Source organism: Oncorhynchus tshawytscha, linkage group LG02 (assembly GCF_018296145.1).
Source record: "Oncorhynchus tshawytscha isolate Ot180627B linkage group LG02, Otsh_v2.0, whole genome shotgun sequence".
Classification (NCBI taxonomy): Eukaryota; Metazoa; Chordata; class Actinopteri; order Salmoniformes; family Salmonidae; genus Oncorhynchus; species Oncorhynchus tshawytscha.
Window position 1 is genome coordinate 73,456,844 of NC_056430.1, and position 20,726 is coordinate 73,477,569.

At 39.4% G+C, this 20,726-nt stretch overlaps 1 pseudogene; it reads right to left on the minus strand.

Annotated features, from left to right (window-relative positions):
• The window catches only part of LOC121840686, a 91,992-nt pseudogene extending 74,042 nt beyond the window's left edge, over positions 1–17,950 (minus strand).
• Between the last annotated feature and the right edge of the window lie 2,776 nt (positions 17,951–20,726).

Below are 20,726 nucleotides of genomic sequence, written 5' to 3' on the forward strand. Positions count from 1 at the left end.
GAAGGACAACATGGCAACATATTAAGTAATGGCTAGGAAGGACAACATATTAAGTAATGGCTAGGAAGGACAACATGGCACATATTAAGTAATGGCTAGGAAGGACAACATGGCAACATATTAAGTAATGGCTAGGATGGACACATATTAAGTAATGGCTAGGATGGACACATATTAAGTAATGGCTAGGAAGGACAACATATTAAGTAATGGCTAGGAAGGACAACATGGCAACATATTAAGTAATGGCTAGGAAGGACAACATGGCAACATATTAAGTAATGGCTAGGAAGGACAACATGGCAACATATTAAGTAATGGCTAGGAAGGACATGGCAACATATTAAGTAATGGCTAGGAAGGACAACACATATTAAGTAATGGCTAGGAAGGACAACATGGCAACATATTAAGTAATGGCTAGGAAGGACAACATGGCAACATATTAAGTAATGGCTAGGATGGACACATATTAAGTAATGGCTAGGATGGACACATATTAAGTAATGGCTAGGAAGGACAACATGGCAACATATTAAGTAATGGCTAGGATGGACACATATTAAGTAATGGCTAGGAAGGACAACATGGCAACATATTAAGTAATGGCTAGGAAGGACAACATGGCAACATATTAAGTAATGGCTAGGAAGGACAACATGGGAACATATTAAGTAATGGCTAGGAAGGACAACATGGCAACATATTAAGTAATGGCTAGGAAGGACAACATGGCAACATATTAAGTAATGGCTAGGAAGGACAACATGGCAACATATTAAGTAATGGCTAGGAAGGACAACATGGCAACATATTAAGTAATGGCTAGGAAGGACACATATTAAGTAATGGCTAGGAAGGACAACACAACATATTAAGTAATGGCTAGGAAGGACAACATATTAAGTAATGGCTAGGAAGGACAACATGGCAACATATTAAGTAATGGCTAGGAAGGACAACATGGCAACATATTAAGTAATGGCTAGGAAGGACAACATGGCAACATATTAAGTAATGGCTAGGAAGGACAACATATATTAAGTAATGGCTAGGAAGGACAACATATTAAGTAATGGCTAGGAAGGACAACATATTAAGTAATGGCTAGGAAGGACAACATGGCAACATATTAAGTAATGGCTAGGAAGGACAACATGGCACATATTAAGTAATGGCTAGGAAGGACAACATATTAAGTAATGGCTAGGAAGGACACAAGTAATGGCTAGGAAGGAACATATTAAGTAATGGCTAGGAAGGACAACATGGCAACATATTAAGTAATGGCTAGGAAGGATTAAGTAATGGCTAGGAAGGAACATATTAAGTAATGGCTAGGAAGGACAACATGGCAACATATTAAGTAATGGCTAGGAAGGACAACATGGCAACATATTAAGTAATGGCTAGGAAGGACAACATGGCAAATATTAAGTAATGGCTAGGAAGGACACATATTAAGTAATGGCTAGGAAGGACACATATTAAGTAATGGCTAGGAAATGGACACATATTAAGTAATGGCTAGGAAGGACAACATGGCAACATATTAAGTAATGGCTAGGAAGGACAACATGGCAACATATTAAGTAATGGCTAGGAAGGACAACATGGCAACATATTAAGTAATGGCTAGGAAGGACAACATGGCAACATATTAAGTAATGGCTAGGAAGGACAACATGGCAACATATTAAGTAATGGCTAGGAAGGACACATATTAAGTAATGGCTAGGAAGGACACATATTAAGTAATGGCTAGGAAGGACAACATGGCAACATATTAAGTAATGGCTAGGATGGACACATATTAAGTAATGGCTAGGAAGGACAAATGGAACATATTAAGTAATGGCTAGGAAGGATGGACAACATATTAAGTAATGGCTAGGAAGGACAACATGGCAACATATTAAGTAATGGCTAGGAAGGAAGGACACATATTAAGTAATGGCTAGGAAGGACAACATGGCAACATATTAAGTAATGGCTAGGATGGACAACATATTAAGTAATGGCTAGGATGGACACATATTAAGTAATGGCTAGGATGGATGGCAACATATTAAGTAATGGCTAGGAAGGACACATATTAAGTAATGGCTAGGAAGGACACATATTAAGTAATGGCTAGGATGGACACATATTAAGTAATGGCTAGGAAGGACACATATTAAGTAATGGCTAGGATGGACACATATTAAGTAATGGCTAGGATGGACACATATTAAGTAATGGCTAGGATGGACACATATTAAGTAATGGCTAGGATGGACACATATTAAGTAATGGCTAGGATGGACACATATTAAGTAATGGCTAGGATGGACACATATTAAGTAATGGCTAGGATGGACACATATTAAGTAATGGCTAGGATGGACACATATTAAGTAATGGCTAGGAAGGACACATATTAAGTAATGGCTAGGATGGACACATATTAAGTAATGGCTAGGAAGGACACATATTAAGTAATGGCTAGGATGGACACATATTAAGTAATGGCTAGGATGGACACATATTAAGTAATGGCTAGGAAGGACAACATGGCAACATATTAAGTAATGGCTAGGAAGGACAACATGGCAACATATTAAGTAATGGCTAGGAAGGATAACATGGGAACATATTAAGTAATGGCTAGGATGGACACATATTAAGTAATGGCTAGGATGGACACATATTAAGTAATGGCTAGGAAGGACAACATGGCAACATATTAAGTAATGGCTAGGAAGGACAACATATTAAGTAATGGCTAGGAAGGACAACATGGCAACATATTAAGTAATGGCTAGGAAGGACAACATGGCAACATATTAAGTAATGGCTAGGAAGGACAAGTAATGGCTAGGAAGGACACATATTAAGTAATGGCTAGGAAGGACAACATGGCAACATATTAAGTAATGGCTAGGATGGACACATATTAAGTAATGGCTAGGATGGACACATATTAAGTAATGGCTAGGATGGACACATATTAAGTAATGGCTAGGATGGACACATATTAAGTAATGGCTAGGAAGGACACATATTAAGTAATGGCTAGGAAGGACAACATGGCAACATATTAAGTAATGGGAAGGACAAAGGACACATATTAAGTAATGGCTAGGAATGGACACATATTAAGTAATGGCTAGGAAGGACACATATTAAGTAATGGCTAGGAAGGACAATTAAGTAATGGCAACATATTAAGTAATGGCTAGGAAGGACAACATGGCAACATATTAAGTAATGGCTAGGAAGGACACATATTAAGTAATGGCTAGGAAGGACACATATTAAGTAATGGCTAGGAAGGACAACATGGGAACATATTAAGTAATGGCTAGGAAGGAAGGAACATATTAAGTAATGGCTAGGAAGGACAACATGGCAACATATTAAGTAATGGCTAGGAAGGACAACATGGCAACATATTAAGTAATGGCTAGGAAGGACACATATTAATGGCTAATGGCATATTAAGTAATGGCTAGGAAGGACACATATTAAGTAATGGCTAGCTAGGAAGGACACATATTAAGTAATGGCTAGGAAGGACAACATGGCAACATATTAAGTAATGGCTAGGAAGGACAACATGGCAACATATTAAGTAATGGCTAGGAAGGACAACATGGCAACATATTAAGTAATGGCTAGGAAGGACAACATGGCAACATATTAAGTAATGGCTAGGAAGGACAACATGGCAACATATTAAGTAATGGCTAGGAAGGACAACATGGCAACATATTAAGCAACATATTAATGGCTAGGAAGGACAACATGGCAACATATTAAGTAATGGCTAGGAAGGACAACATGGCAACATATTAAGTAATGGCTAGGAAGGACAACATGGCAACATATTATAATGGCTAGGAAGGACAACATGGCAACAATGTAATGGCTAGGAAGGACAACATGGCAACATATTAAGTAATGGCTAGGAAGGACAACATGGCAACATATTAAGTAATGGCTAGGAAGGACAACATGGCAACATATTAAGTAATGGCTAGGAAGGACACATATTAAGTAATGGCTAGGAAGGACACATATTAAGTAATGGCTAGGAAGGACACATATTAAGTAATGGCTAGGAAGGACAACATGGCAACATATTAAGTAATGGCTAGGAAGGACACATATTAAGTAATGGCTAGGAAGGACACATATTAAGTAATGGCTAGGAAGGACAACATATATTAAGTAATGGCTAGGAAGGACAACATGGCAACATATTAAGTAATGGCTAGGAAGGACACATATTAAGTAATGGCTAGGAAGGACAACATATTAAGTAATGGCTAGGAAGGACAACATGGCAACATATTAAGTAATGGCTAGGAAGGACAACATGGCAACATATTAAGTAATGGCTAGGAAGGACAACATGGCAACATATTAAGTAATGGCTAGGAAGGACACATATTAAGTAATGGCTAGGAAGGACACATATTAAGTAATGGCTAGGAAGGACACATATTAAGTAATGGCTAGGAAGGACAACATGGCAACATATTAAGTAATGGCTAGGAAGGACAACATGGCAACATATTAAGTAATGGCTAGGAAGGACAACATGGCAACATATTAAGTAATGGCTAGGAAGGACAACATGGCAACATATTAAGTAATGGCTAGGAAGGACAACATGGCAACATATTAAGTAATGGCTAGGAAGGACACATATTAAGTAATGGCTAGGAAGGACACATATTAAGTAATGGCTAGGAAGGACAACATGGCAACATATTAAGTAATGGCTAGGATGGACAACATATTAAGTAATGGCTAGGAAGGACACATATTATTGGCTAGGATATATGGCTAGGATGGACACATATTAAGTAATGGCTAGGAAGGACAACATGGCAACATATTAAGTAATGGCTAGGAAGGACAACATATTAAGTAATGGCTAGGAAGGACAACATGGCAACATATTAAGTAATGGCTAGGATGGACACATATTAAGTAATGGCTAGGATGGACACATATTAAGTAATGGCTAGGATGGACACATATTAAGTAATGGCTAGGATGGACACATATTAAGTAATGGCTAGGAAGGACACATATTAAGTAATGGCTAGGATGGACACATATTAAGTAATGGCTAGGATGGACACATATTAAGTAATGGCTAGGATGGACACATATTAAGTAATGGCTAGGATGGACACATATTAAGTAATGGCTAGGAAGGACACATATTAAGTAATGGCTAGGATGGACACATATTAAGTAATGGCTAGGATGGACACATATTAAGTAATGGCTAGGATGGACACATATTAAGTAATGGCTAGGATGGACACATATTAAGTAATGGCTAGGATGGACACATATTAAGTAATGGCTAGGATGGACACATATTAAGTAATGGCTAGGAAGGACACATATTAAGTAATGGCTAGGAAGGACAACATATTAAGTAATGGCTAGGATGGACAACATGGCAACATATTAAGTAATGGCTAGGATGGACACATATTAAGTAATGGCTAGGATGGACACATATTAAGTAATGGCTAGGAAGGACAACATGGCAACATATTAAGTAATGGCTAGGAAGGACAACATGGCAACATATTAAGTAATGGCTAGGATGGACACATATTAAGTAATGGCTAGGATGGACACATATTAAGTAATGGCTAGGATGGACACATATTAAGTAATGGCTAGGATGGACAACATGGCAACATATTAAGTAATGGCTAGGAAGGACACATATTAAGTAATGGCTAGGAAGGACAACATGGCAACATATTAAGTAATGGCTAGGAAGGACAACATGGCAACATATTAAGTAATGGCTAGGAAGGACAACATGGCAACATATTAAGTAATGGCTAGGAAGGACAACATGGCAACATATTAAGTAATGGCTAGGATGGACACATATTAAGTAATGGCTAGGATGGACACATATTAAGTAATGGCTAGGATGGACACATATTAAGTAATGGCTAGGATGGACACATATTAAGTAATGGCTAGGAAGGACACATATTAAGTAATGGCTAGGAAGGACACATATTAAGTAATGGCTAGGAAGGACACATATTAAGTAATGGCTAGGAAGGACACATATTAAGTAATGGCTAGGAAGGACACATATTAAGTAATGGCTAGGAAGGACAACATGGCAACATATTAAGTAATGGCTAGGAAGGACAACATGGCAACATATTAAGTAATGGCTAGGAAGGACACATATTAAGTAATGGCTAGGAAGGACAACATGGCAACATATTAAGTAATGGCTAGGAAGGACAACATGGCAACATATTAAGTAATGGCTAGGAAGGACACATATTAAGTAATGGCTAGGAAGGACAACATGGCATCATATTAAGTAATGGCTAGGAAGGACAACATGGCAACATATTAAGTAATGGCTAGGAAGGAGTAACATATTAAGTAATGGCTAGGAAGGACACATATTAAGTAATGGCTAGGAAGGACACATATTAAGTAATGGCTAGGAAGGACAACATGGCAACATATTAAGTAATGGCTAGGAAGGACAACATGGCAACATATTAAGTAATGGCTAGGAAGGACAACATGGCAACATATTAAGTAATGGCTAGGAAGGATAACATGGCAACATATTAAGTAATGGCTAGGAAGGACAACATGGCAACATATTAAGTAATGGCTAGGAAGGATAACATGGCAACATATTAAGTAATGGCTAGGAAGGACAACATGGCAACATATTAAGTAATGGCTAGGAAGGACAACATGGCAACATATTAAGTAATGGCTAGGAAGGACAACATGGCAACATATTAAGTAATGGCTAGGAAGGACAACATGGCAACATATTAAGTAATGGCTAGGAAGGACAACATGGCAACATATTAAGTAATGGCTAGGAAGGACAACATGGCAACATATTAAGTAATGGCTAGGAAGGACAACATGGCAACATATTAAGTAATGGCTAGGAAGGACAACATGGCAACATATTAAGTAATGGCTAGGAAGGACAACATGGCAACATATTAAGTAATGGCTAGGAAGGACAACATGGCAACATATTAAGTAATGGCTAGGAAGGACAACACATATTAAGTAATGGCTAGGAAGGATGGCAACATATTAAGTAATGGCTAGGAAGGATGGCAACATATTAAGTAATGGCTAGGATGGACAACATATTAAGTAATGGCTAGGAAGGACAACATGGCAACATATTAAGTAATGGCTAGGAAGGATAACATGGCAACATATTAAGTAATGGCTAGGAAGGACAACATGGCAACATATTAAGTAATGGCTAGGAAGGACAACATGGCAACATATTAAGTAATGGCTAGGAAGGACAACATGGCAACATATTAAGTAATGGCTAGGAAGGACAACATGGCAACATATTAAGTAATGGCTAGGAAGGACAACATGGCAACATATTAAGTAATGGCTAGGAAGGATAACATGGCAACATATTAAGTAATGGCTAGGAAGGACAACATGGCTAGGAAGGACAACATATTAAGTAATGGCTAGGATGGACAACATAGGGCAACATATTAAGTAATGGCTAGGAAGGACAACATGGCAACATATTAAGTAATGGCTAGGAAGGACAACATGGCAACATATTAAGTAATGGCTAGGATGGACAACATGGCAACATATTAAGTAATGGCTAGGATGGACACATATTAAGTAATGGCTAGGATGGACACATATTAAGTAATGGCTAGGAAGGACATATTAAGTAATGGCTAGGAAGGACACATATTAAGTAATGGCTAGGATGGACACATATTAAGTAATGGCTAGGATGGATGGCAACATATTAAGTAATGGCTAGGATGGACAACATGGCAACATATTAAGTAATGGCTAGGATGGACACATATTAAGTAATGGCTAGGATGGACACATATTAAGTAATGGCTAGGAAGGACAACATGGCAACATATTAAGTAATGGCTAGGAAGGAGTAACTAGGATGGACACATATTAAGTAATGGCTAGGATGGACAACATGGCAACATATTAAGTAATGGCTAGGAAGGACAACATGGCAACATATTAAGTAATGGCTAGGAAGGACAGGATGGACACATATTAAGTAATGGCTAGGAAGGACAACATGGCAACATATTAAGTAATGGCTAGGATGGACACATATTAGTAAGTAATGGCTAGGAAGGACACATATTAAGTAATGGCTAGGAAGGACACATATTAAGTAATGGCTAGGATGGACAACATATTAAGTAATGGCAACATATTAAGTAATGGCTAGGAAGGACACATATTAAGTAATGGCTAGGAAGGACACATATTAAGTAATGGCTAGGAAGGACAACATGGCAACATATTAAGTAATGGCTAGGAAGGACACATATTAAGTAATGGCTAGGATGGACACATATTAAGTAATGGCTAGGAAGGACACATATTAAGTAATGGCTAGGATGGACACATATTAAGTAATGGCTAGGAAGGACACATATTAAGTAATGGCTAGGAAGGACACATATTAAGTAATGGCTAGGAAGGACAACATGGCAACATATTAAGTAATGGCTAGGAAGGACAACATGGCAACATATTAAGTAATGGCTAGGAAGGACAACATGGGAACATATTAAGTAATGGCTAGGAAGGATAACATGGCAACATATTAAGTAATGGCTAGGAAGGATAACATGGCAACATATTAAGTAATGGCATATTAAGTAATGGCTTGGAAGGACATAACATGGCAAACATATTAAGTAATGGCTAGGAAGGACAACATGGGAACATATTAAGTAATGGCTAGGAAGGACACATATTAAGTAATGGCTAGGAAGGACAACATGGCAACATATTTAATGGCTAATGGACACATATTAGGAAGGACAACATGGCAACATATTAAGTAATGGCTAGGAAGGACAACATATTAAGTAATGGCTAGGAAGGACAACATGGCAACATATTAAGTAATGGCTAGGAAGGACAACATGGCAACATATTAAGTAATGGCTAGGAAGGACACATATTAAGTAATGGCTAGGATGGACACATATTAAGTAATGGCTACATATTAAGTAATGGCTAGGAAGGACAACATGGCAACATATTAAGTAATGGCTAGGATGGACACATATTAAGTAATGGCTAGGATGGACACATATTAAGTAATGGCTAGGAAGGACAACATGGCAACATATTAAGTAATGGCTAGGATGGACACATATTAAGTAATGGCTAGGACATATTAAGTAATGGCTAGGAAGGACAACATGGCAACATATTAAGTAATGGCTAGGATGGCAACATATTAAATGGACAACATGGCAACATATTAAGTAATGGCTAGGAAGGACAACATATTAAGTAATGGCTAGGATGGACACATATTAAGTAATGGCTAGGAAGGACAACATGGCAACATATTAAGTAATGGCTAGGATGGACAACATGGACAACATATTAAGTAATGGCTAGGAAGGACAACATGGCAACATATTAAGTAATGGCTAGGAAACATATTAAGTAACGGCTAGGAAGTGAAACATAGGATTAGGAAGGGCAAGTGATGGCTCCCTTTATATGAAGTCAATCATCTATTAAACCTCCCACTTTTATAGTGTATCTGTGAAATCTCCCATGAATTTGGGCACTGTCCCAAATTGCACCCTATTCCTTATTTAGTGCACTACTTTTGACCAGGGCCCATAGGGTTCTGGTCAAAAGTCGTGCACTTTATAGGGAAAGGGTGACATTTGGGACGCACATATTGGCAGTATCCTGATTGTGTGTGCTGTCATACAGGTCATACAAGCCCCCTGGACAAATGTTAGAATGGACAATACAGAACACAGACCACTAGACCCTAGTAATATATTCAGTCATGTCTAACAAACATGGGCAAAATAACATCAACTACTGTAGAACTGAATGTATTAGCAAATAGAAGAACATAACTAAATGTATTGGTAGTACAGTACATTAACTGTATATTTCATGGGTTAAACTATTGAAACTGGAGCAACATTGCATGAATTCAGTGAGTCATCATGGGAATGCCTAACTGTGAGGAGCCATTTCCTGATTTCCTGATAGTGGATAAGAACCCCGTCACAATGACAGACCTCCTGTGTCTCTGCATTTCAGCCTTTCCACATGTTAATCAATGAACACACACACCCACACAAACACTGTAGTGTACACACATACACACACACTTTAGTGTACACAGGTACAGACATGCACAGACATACACTGTACTATACACACATACACAAACATCTCCCCACACACCTCTCAGGCTCTCTCACTCAATTATGCATGTGGACCTCCATGCTATTATTTGTCATTAGCGGTTAAGTGCGAGTCCTTTCTGTGAGTTCCCCCCTCAGTCACTCTGTTCTTTCATAAGATGAAACACACCATCCAAAACAGATTCACTTCTCAGCTGAGACAATCACAAAAGGTATCGACTCGTACAGCATTTAATTCCTCAACATTTCTTTAGCTCATAATTACCCACAGAGAGAGAGAGGTGTGTTTGAAAAAGAAAGAACGCCTTTTCCGTAAAATGCCAACTGCCAACACTTTGAAATAAACATGGACATAATCAGAACGTTTCTCTGTAGTTGGTACGCTGGGGCTCTGAAACTAAGAGTTCTTTGCTGACAGAAAATATTACACTATGGCCCTGGTCAAAAGAAGTATGCTATATAAGGAATTGGGTGCCATTTGTCATTTCAGAGTTTGACAAAAAAAAAAAAACTTTTTCAGAAGTAATATGCACTCAAATAAAACACTCAAATAAATGTAGCCAGTTACAGTTCCTTGATTTTGTGAATGTCATCCCTGTTTCTCAGCTTAATATTCTAACAGCTCAAGTACAAGTATCTTTAATGACCTTTAGTGGAAAAGATTAGACTATGTCTTTGTTTCAAATGGCACCCTATTCCCTACATCGTGCACCACATTTGACCAGGGCTCGTAGTGTACCATATAGCAAATAGGGTGCCATTTGGGTCGCAACGTGAATGTGGGCGTGAATTCATGTAGCACAAGTCTCTCTGACAATTAGCATTACCTGATATAATAGAATATCACTATGCTAGCACTTTCTTCTCCCCTGCAGAACAACTTTAGCTGTCTGATGATAATCTTAGGCTACTAACACCTAAAGGTATCCTATAAGAAAAAAACAGCAGATAAAACATTCAGTAACAAGAGCCAGGCACAGTAGCCATTCTGTTTCCTTTCAACATTCCCAACAGTGAAATTACAAATTAATTACAAAGGGTTTTTAACTTCAACAATCAATTTTTGTATTGGATAGTCTATGTCTTACAAGTTTAGCCTCTTTTTTTGTCAGTGACTGACAGTAGTATACTGGCTGCGTCCTCTCTCCTCTCAAATGATCCAATTCTTATCCCTTCCTGTTAAGGAAATTGAAAGTTGGCAGCTTGCCCAGTACAGAGTTGGACCACCTTTCATCCCACTCAAGGTTGTAACTACAGTACATACAGTTTACCATAATGAAGACTGATGTCGTGAGAAGAGTGACTGCTGCTGCTGCTACTGAGTCAATCAGTCCTAAAGGAAATACTGTCAGCTATATTGACACGATCATATTGTCATTACCGTAATATGACTGACTGACATTTTTGGAAATATTCAGAGGTGAAATTAACGGGAATATATGGGAATTAATGGAAATATATGCAAATGAATATTAATACCATTTAAATGTAGTTGTTTTTTGCATTGGATATATTTACCATATCATATGGAGACAGAAATATAAAGCTTTAATTAAAGTTCAATTTGTAACTAAATAGTTTTTTTTATTTCTATTGGAAGGATTTAATCATCTGCAATTATGTCTACTTATGATAAGGTAAAATGAGTTGACTCTTCACATGGATGATTTCACTGAACAACAAAAGAAAGGGAATATTGAATGATCCCCAATGATCCATCGCATCTCCCAAAAATGTTTTCAACATACATCTGTAAAATTATAGTCTAGAAACTAAAACTTTGGTTGTCTTCCTCTCAGGCTTCCATGTCTCCTCCCTGGACCTCCTTAATGTCCACCTCTTGGTCATCAGACTCTGAGGCCTCATCTTCACTGTCACTTTCCATCCTTGTTGAGGATGAATCATTGTCAGGCTCAAAAAGCCAAAAATTTGCCCGGATGGCCACCAATTTTTCAACCCTTGTATTGGTCAGCCTGTTGCATGCTTTGGTGTGTGTGTTCCCAAACAAGGACCAGTTGCACTCTGAGGCGGCTGATGTTGGTGGGATTTGGAGGGTGATGGAGGCAACAAGGGAAAGAGCCTCAGATCCACAAAGTCCCTTCCACCAGGTGGCTGATGAGATATGTTGGCACGACTGACATATTGCATCTCCATCCCAAAGCCCTTGCTTGGAAGTGTACTTCGCCGGACTGCCAAGAACCTTGCCCTCATCCAGGCCAAGGTGGCGAGACACGGTAGTGATGACACCATAGGCCTTGTTGATCTCTGCACCAGACAGGATGCTCTTGCCAGCATACTTGGGGTTCAACATGTACAGTGCGGCGTGTTTGGGCTTCAGGCATAAGTCTTCACGCTTTTTGATGTATTTCAGAACTGCAGGTACCTCTGCATGCAGCAATAGTGAAGTGGCAGGGCAGTGCGGATTTCTTCTCTTACATCTGCAAGCAGAGTCTGAACATCAGACAGGATGGCATTGTCTCCCTCAATCCGTGCAATGGCTACTGCTATTGGTTTCAGGAATTTCACACTGCTTACCACTCTCTCACAAAATACATCATCCAGGAGGATCCTCTTGAAGGGGCTGTCCATATCGGCAGACTGTGATACGGCCATTTCTTGAAGAGACTCCTTCCCCTCCAAGAGACTGTCAAACATGGTAACAACACCATCCCAATGGGTGTTGCTGGGCAGCTTCAATGTGGTGCTCTTATTCCTCTCACTTTGCTTGGTGAGGTAGATTGCTGCTATAACTTGATGACCCTTCACATACCTTGGCTCTCTTGTAGTATATCCATTGTTTTCAGTGCAATGATGTCCTTGAGGGGCAGATTCAATGCATGAGCAGCACAGCCAATGGGTGTGATGTGAGGGTAGGACTCCCCACTTTAGACCAAGCAGCCTTCATGTTCGGAGCATTGTCTGTCACCAGTGCAAATACCTTCTGTGGTCCAAGGTCATTGATAACTGCCTTCAGCTCATCTGCAATGTAGAGACAGGTGTGTCTGTTGTTCCTTGTGTCTGTGCTCTTGTAGAATACTGGTTGAGGGGTGGAGATGATGTAGTTAATTATTCCTTACCCACTAACATTGGACCACCCATCAGAGATGATTGCAATACAGTCTGCTTTCTCTATTTGCTTGATCTTCACTTGAACTCAGCATCCAGTAAATGAGTAGATAAAGCATGTCTGGTTGGATGGGTGAATGCTGGGTGAAGAACATTTAGAAATCTCTTCCAATACACATTGCCTGTGAGCATCAGAGGTGAACCAGTTGCATACACAGTTCGAGCAAGATATTCATCAGCATTTCTCTGACTACGTTCCTCCATTGAGTCAAAAAAACATCTGATTCCAGGAGGACCATGAGCTGTTGCTATCGATAAGATGTATGGTACAACATTTTCACCTTGAATAGAAGTAGAGGGACTTTTGTCAGAGGTTGCTTGTTGTGAGCGCTGAGGAAACTTTATGCACTTGGCCAAATAATTCTTCACATATGATTTGGCACAGTTTTTGCAAATGTACACAGCTTTTCCTTTTATATTAGCTACAGTGAAATGTCTCCACACATCAGATAGTGCCAGTGGTATTTTCCTGTAAAGAAAAAAAAATACAATTCCATGTACAGATAAATAGTTAAGCATGTTTTACAATGAAACATGTAGGGAAACAGGTGAATTATCACTCCTCAGTTAGCACGCTCAAGCAAACTAAAACCCACATGGTCGCAAAAACTAACTAGCAGAAATGGTTAATAAGTTAGAAATGGTTTGAACACACTTTGCTGTAGGCTACTATTTACTAGTTATATTTAACTTCCCATGGAACATTTCCGGAATAATTCTGGAATAATTCACCGGAAAGTTTCCGACCCTTTGCAACCCTTGACACACACAATATAGTGAAATTTACACTGTAATCTACAGTGCCTTCAGAAAGTGTTCAGACCCCTTGACTTTTTCCACATTTTGTTACGTTACAGCCTTAATCTAAAATGGATAAAACATTTAAAAAATCCTCAGCAATTTACACAAAATACCCCATACTGACAAAGCAAAGACATTTTTAGATATGTATTAAAACAAAAATATAAGTATTCAGACCCTTTGCTATGAGACTTGAAATTGAGCTCAGGTGCATCCTGTTTCCATTGATCATTCTTCAGATGTTTCTACAATTTGATTGGAGTCCAATTGTGCTAAATTCAATTGAGTGGAAAGGCACACACCTCTCTATATAAGGTCCCATAGTTAACAGTGCATGTCAGAGCAAAAAACAAGCCATGAGGTCGAAAGAATTATCCGTAGAGCTCCGAGACAGGATTGTGTCGAGGCACAGATCTGGGGAAGGGTACCAAAACATTTCTGCAGCCTTGAAGGTTCCCAAGAACACATTGGCCTCCCTCATTCTTAAATGGAAGAAGTTTGAAACCACCAAGACTCTTCCTAGAGCTGGCAGCCCGGCCAAACTGAGCAATCAGAGTAGAAGGGCCTTGGTCTGGAGCCTGACAGGAGTCTTCGTCGCTCCTAGTGATTACTTACCCACACACACAAACAAGCAAGCAAAGACCCAGAGATGCCTGTGTTATACTTGCTTATGGAAGTGGCCTAGGGAGAGGATTAGAGTTGAGAATACACACTCACTCACACACACACACACACACTACACTGTCTGTCTGGGTTTGAGTCCTTGACCTCTGCCCCCTCCTTGTCCCCTGGCACTGACTACCCCTAGCTTCTCTTGCTTCACCCACCCCCTCTACACCCTTTGGCAGTGACAAGTGAAAGTGGAGCCAGCCTGGGGAATTACCAGCCACTTTACTGAGGCTGGGGTCTAGCCAACAGAAGCTGCCCCTGCCCTCTATGTGTGTATGTATGTGTGTGTGTGTGTGTGTGTGTGTGACGGCCCCTTGGCTGTTTTGGTTGTCCTTCCCTCTGTGCAAAGAGCTGTTAGCCTAGTCTTATCATTAGTCCTGTCATTAGTCCTACCATTAGTCCTATTATTAGTCCTATTATTAGTCCTATCGTTATTCCTATCGTTAGTCCTACCATTAGTCCTATTATTAGTCCTAACATTAGTCCTACCATTAGTCTACTAGTGCCTGGTAATGGGCTTTAAGAGTAGAGGAGGACCACATCCTCACATATCCAACTAGCATTTAGCCTGTGTGTGGATATTGATGTCTTGAATGGGAACGGGTTTCCACTCAAGACACACACACACTCACACACACACACAAGAATGAATGTGTACACACACACGCATGCACGAATAGACACATCCACGCACACGCACACACACTCCATTGAGAATTGTGCTAATGATCATATGTGCTGGTTTGACTTGCAAATGCATTTCTGTCTGTCTGTCTGTCTGTCTGTCTGTCTGTCTGTCTGTCTGTCTAGAGCGAGAGAGAGAGAGCTTGTGTGTGGAGGAGTGTGTGTGTGTGTGTGTGTGTGCATATATATGTATGTATGTGTATATACTGTTTGTCTGAATGCATACATTCTGTGTGTATGGCTGCCCGAAAGAGATTCTGATTATTATGATGATTGTTTTTTTTACAAGAAAAGGCCATAAGGTCCTCATGGAATAACAGGAACATTCATAAGCTGTTCCTAGAATTCAGCATCTCTGCTCAAACTTCTAAGAAAATGTCTTCTAGAACATTGTAACATTTTATGGTGTTTAATCAGGGTTTTAATACTATGGCCCATGTCAGCCTTGGTGGAATTATCTCTGATGGTCACAGGGGACAGGAGGGTCCCATCGAGCAGGGTTCTGCCCCCCCCCCCTCCCCCAAAAAACAAAAAAACAAACAAATGTGCATGCAGGGGGGGGGGGCAGGACCTAGGAGGGGGAGATTAACTAGACATGATTTGCTTCCTGTAGTAAGTGAATATAATCCCCCTAGGAAAAAGTAGTTACTGTCATGCAGCATGAGCTAATGCATCAAATTGTAACTTGATATTCCATTAGTCTCCTGCATTAGGCATAGGGGCTAAGGCTAGCCAATTTAGAACATAGTTTGTTTTCATTTGTTTGTCAAATATTATGTATCTTTGAATATATTATTTTACTAGTTTAAAGCTTAGTTGCTACATCCACTTTTGGAAAGATAAATTAATAATACCAATTGATTATTGAAGAATATAATTTATCTCATGAGCTTAGTTCAACTGTTGTGGGCCTACCCCATCAGAACCCAAAATATACGCTTCTTTTACTCCAATGTTTGTAAACAATATAAATATAAACAAACACTGTATAGCCTCAAAACATGGTTAAAACTCTAATGTTGACATCATGGATGTTCATCCTTTGCATCGATAGATCTAACGTTATGAATTTGATAGTAGCTACATTTCTCAAGGCCCATCCCTAAACGTTTTACCAAAACAAAGGCAGGGAGGCGCTTTGTTTTTGTTCCTTTTAAGGACTCTCGCTTTAATGTTTTTTTTTTTCGTGATCCAATTTTTGACAAAATATTTGAAACAAGAAAGTTCTCACCTGGAGCCTCCGACGTCGAATGATTCCAGAGTCATCCATGGCAGTGACGGGAACATGCGAGTCGCTTGCTTTGGAGTAGTAATACCTGGTCTTGTGGCCCCAGTGTGGTCGCCTGGTGTCTCCAGGTAACGGGACAGGGCATGGAGTTCCCGCGTGGCACTGGCCAAGAACACTCCCGTCTCGCTTCTCTTCACTGGTGCGACAAAGCCTCTAGTCTGCTCAACTCACAAACCAAAAACCCATTCCGCCCAACTAACATCTGGCCCTGTACCCTAAACAGCTGCTCTAGCAAGTGCTAATGAAGCAAGTTCCTGAAGGTACCAGCATGTCCTAATGTCCTTAATACATTGGACTATAGAGAGGAGCCTGAAGTAGGCTAGTCGAATTTTAATTGTAGCCCACTTTTTAAAATGTAGGCTAACACACACATTAAATTAAAATGTATAGACAGAAATAGCATAACAATTATGGAAAGTACTTTAGGTTAAAAGTAGTGCACCTTCAGTAGTGGTTTTCATATGATTATAATTCTTAAATTATTTGATTTAATGTCTGTTGTTTATTTCCACGTTTGTGTTTATTCCTGGTGATGTTTTCATTGCACTGTGGCTGTCCATTCACTTTAGCAATTCGGGATTGCTGTCCACGTGTTTAATTAATCTGGTGTCCAAAAGCCCCCTTTATAACGCAGTTGTTGTTATAATAGCCTAATGTAGACTACTGTAAACTACTAGCATATGCAATGGAGAAACACGCCTTATAGGCTACAATCATAGCTACAGTAAAATGTATGCAGATTGAACCTCCGCGCGCAGATCAAGCGACACGTGTACGCGTCTTCGAATCCTCCCAACACGCAAACCCCATCCGGTACAGTCGTTTGACATCTGTTTGATGTTCTATGGATTCCCATAAGGAGAAAAACACGCAACCTTATACATTCATTTCTGATCCATGCTGAATACTACCCCAGAGTTTACTGCTATAAACAATCCTTGTGTTATCCCACAGATTAGGGCTATTAGCTACATACCGTTTCCTCATCTCACCCGCTCGCAGGTACTGCCATATTATTTTCTGAACGTGTCACTCTCATCCCTTTTAGTTTTAATATCCACTGTATAATGATGTTTACCCTGAAGGCGAGGTGGTTTGTAATATATATCGTGATATATCTCTCGCCATTCCATTCCCTACCTCCCACCCCCTTCTAAACACAACGAAATCACTTTTGGTTTGTTAACCCCTCAGCGACCAGATTTCCCCTCCCTCCCTTGAATCTCCTCGCCATTCTCCATAGTGGAGAGAAATGTAGGTCGTATAGCCAGCCATATGTAATGTAGGTATGTATCACTTTAAGGGACAGGCATTGTTGTGTTAAACCTTAATATAAAAGAAAGAAGTCAGAGCCATCTACAGCTATATAAATCATGATGTGAAATGTTAAATAGTTAACAGTCAAGTTAATTGAACATAATGTCCTACGAAAAATAAAGCAAACCTTCAGTTGCATAAAATATGAATTATTAACCATAGATAAGACTTCCCTTTCATCCCATGACACTGCAGTATTACATATTACTGTCTCACAGAGTTTAGGTCAGAACATTCACTGTCTGTCACCGTAGGAGGAACATTATACAACCAAACTCCCACCATTTGTTCAGGTTAAAGGGATATGGCGATTGTTAGATATCAACAAGGCTATATCTATCTCCAAGTGGGCAGCTTTGACCTGTTTTTAGCCCTGATTTGGTAATTGGATACGTAAACGAGTCATATACAGTACAGTTTAATTAGATCTTTAGAAAGAGGAGAGGCTCTGTGATACAATATGTTTTTTTTATCAGATTTTTTTAAGCTAAACTTGTTGCCTGATTAACCTCTGGTGGCAGAGCATTCCATGATGACACAGCTCTATACAAACACTACCGGTCAAAAGTTTTAAAACACCCATTCATTCAAAGGTTTTTCTTTATTTTTACTATGTTCTACATTGTAGAATAATAGTGAAGACATCAAAACTATGAAATAACTCATATGGAATCATGTAGTAACCAAAAAAAGTGTTAAACAAATCAAAATATATTTTATATTTGAGATTCTTCAAATAAACACCCTTTGCCTTGATGAGAGCTTTGCACACTCTTGGCATTCTCTCAACCAGCTTAAACTGGAATGCTTTTCCGACAGTCTTGAAGGAGTTCTCACATATGCTGAGCACTTGTTGGCTGCTTTTCCTTCACTCTGAGGTCCGACTCATCCCAAACCATCTCAATTTGGTTGAGGTCAGGGGATTGTGGAGGCCCGGTCATCTCATGCAGCACTCCATCACTCTCCTGCATGGTCAAATAGCCCTTACACAGCCTGTAGGTGTGTTGGGTCATTGTCCAGTTGAAAAACAAATGATAGTCCCACTAAGCGCAAACTAGATGGGATGGCGTATCGCTGCAGAATGCTGTGGTAGCCATGCTGGTTTAGTGTACCTTGAATTCTAAATAAATCACTGACCGTATCACCAGCAAAGCACCCCCACACCATAACACCTCCTCTTCCATGCTTTACGGTGGGAAATACACATGCGGAGATCATCCATTCACCCACACTGCGTCTCACAAAGACACAGCAGTTGGAACCAAAAATCTCCAATTTGGACATCCACTGGTCTAATGTGTTTCTTGACCAATTGTTTTTCTTGGCCCAAGCACATCTCTTCTTCTTATTGGTGTCCTTTAGTAGTGGTTTCTTTGCAGCAATTCAACCATGAAGGCCTGATTGACACAGTCTACTCTAAACAGTTGATGTTGAAAATTTTCTGTTACTTGAATTCTGTGAAGCATTTATTTGCGCTGCAGTTTCTGAGGCTGCTAACTCTAATGAACTTATCCTCTGAAGCAGAGGTAACTCTGGGTCTTCCATTCTTGTGGCGATCCTCATGAGAGCCAGTTTCATCATAGCGCTTGATGGTTTATGTTACTGCACTTGAAGAAACTGTCAGTGTCTTGAAATATTGACTGACCTTTAGGTCTTAAAGTAATGATGGACTGTCATTTCTCTTTGCTTATTTGCGCTGTTCTTGCCATAATATGGACTTGGTCTTTTACCAAATAGGGCTATCTTTTGTATACCCCCACTACCTTGTCACAACACAACTGATTGGCTCAACACATTAAGAAGGAAAGAAATTCCACAAATGAACTTTTCAGGCATACCTGTTAATTGAAATGCATTCCAGGTGACTACCTCATGAAGCTGGTTGAGAGAATACCAAGAGTGTGCAAAGCTGTTATCAAGGCAAAGGCTGGCTATTTGAATAATCTCATATATTAAATATATTTTGATTTGTTTAACACTGTTTTTGTTACTACATGATTCCATATGTGTTATTTCATAGTTTTGATGTCTTCACTATTATTCTACAATGTAGAACATAGTAAAAATAAAGAAAAACCCTTGAACGAGGAGGTGTTCTAAAATGTTGACCTGTAGTGTAACTGAGCGACGCATTAAATCTGTTTTTAGTTTGGGTACCGTGAAGAAACCCATAGTGGCGTGTCTGGTGGGGTTTTCTGAAAATATTCAGACCCCTTAACTTTTTCCACATTTTGTTACATTACAGCGTAATTCTAAAATGTATTAAAATATATGTAAATTACCTCATCAATCTCCACACACTACCCCATAAAGACAAAGCAAAAACAGGTTTTTAGAATTTATTAAAAATAAAAAACTGAAATATCACATTTACATATGTATTCAGACCCTTTACTCAGTACTTTGTTGAAGCACCTTTGGCAGCGATTACAGCCTTGAGTCTTATTGGGTATGACGCTACAAGCTTGGCACACCTGTATTTGGGGAGTTTCTCCCATTCCTCTCTGCAGATCCTCTCAAGCTCTGTCAGGTTGGATGGGGAGCTTCGCTGCACAGCTATTTTCAGGTCTCTCAAGAGATGTTCGATTGGGGTA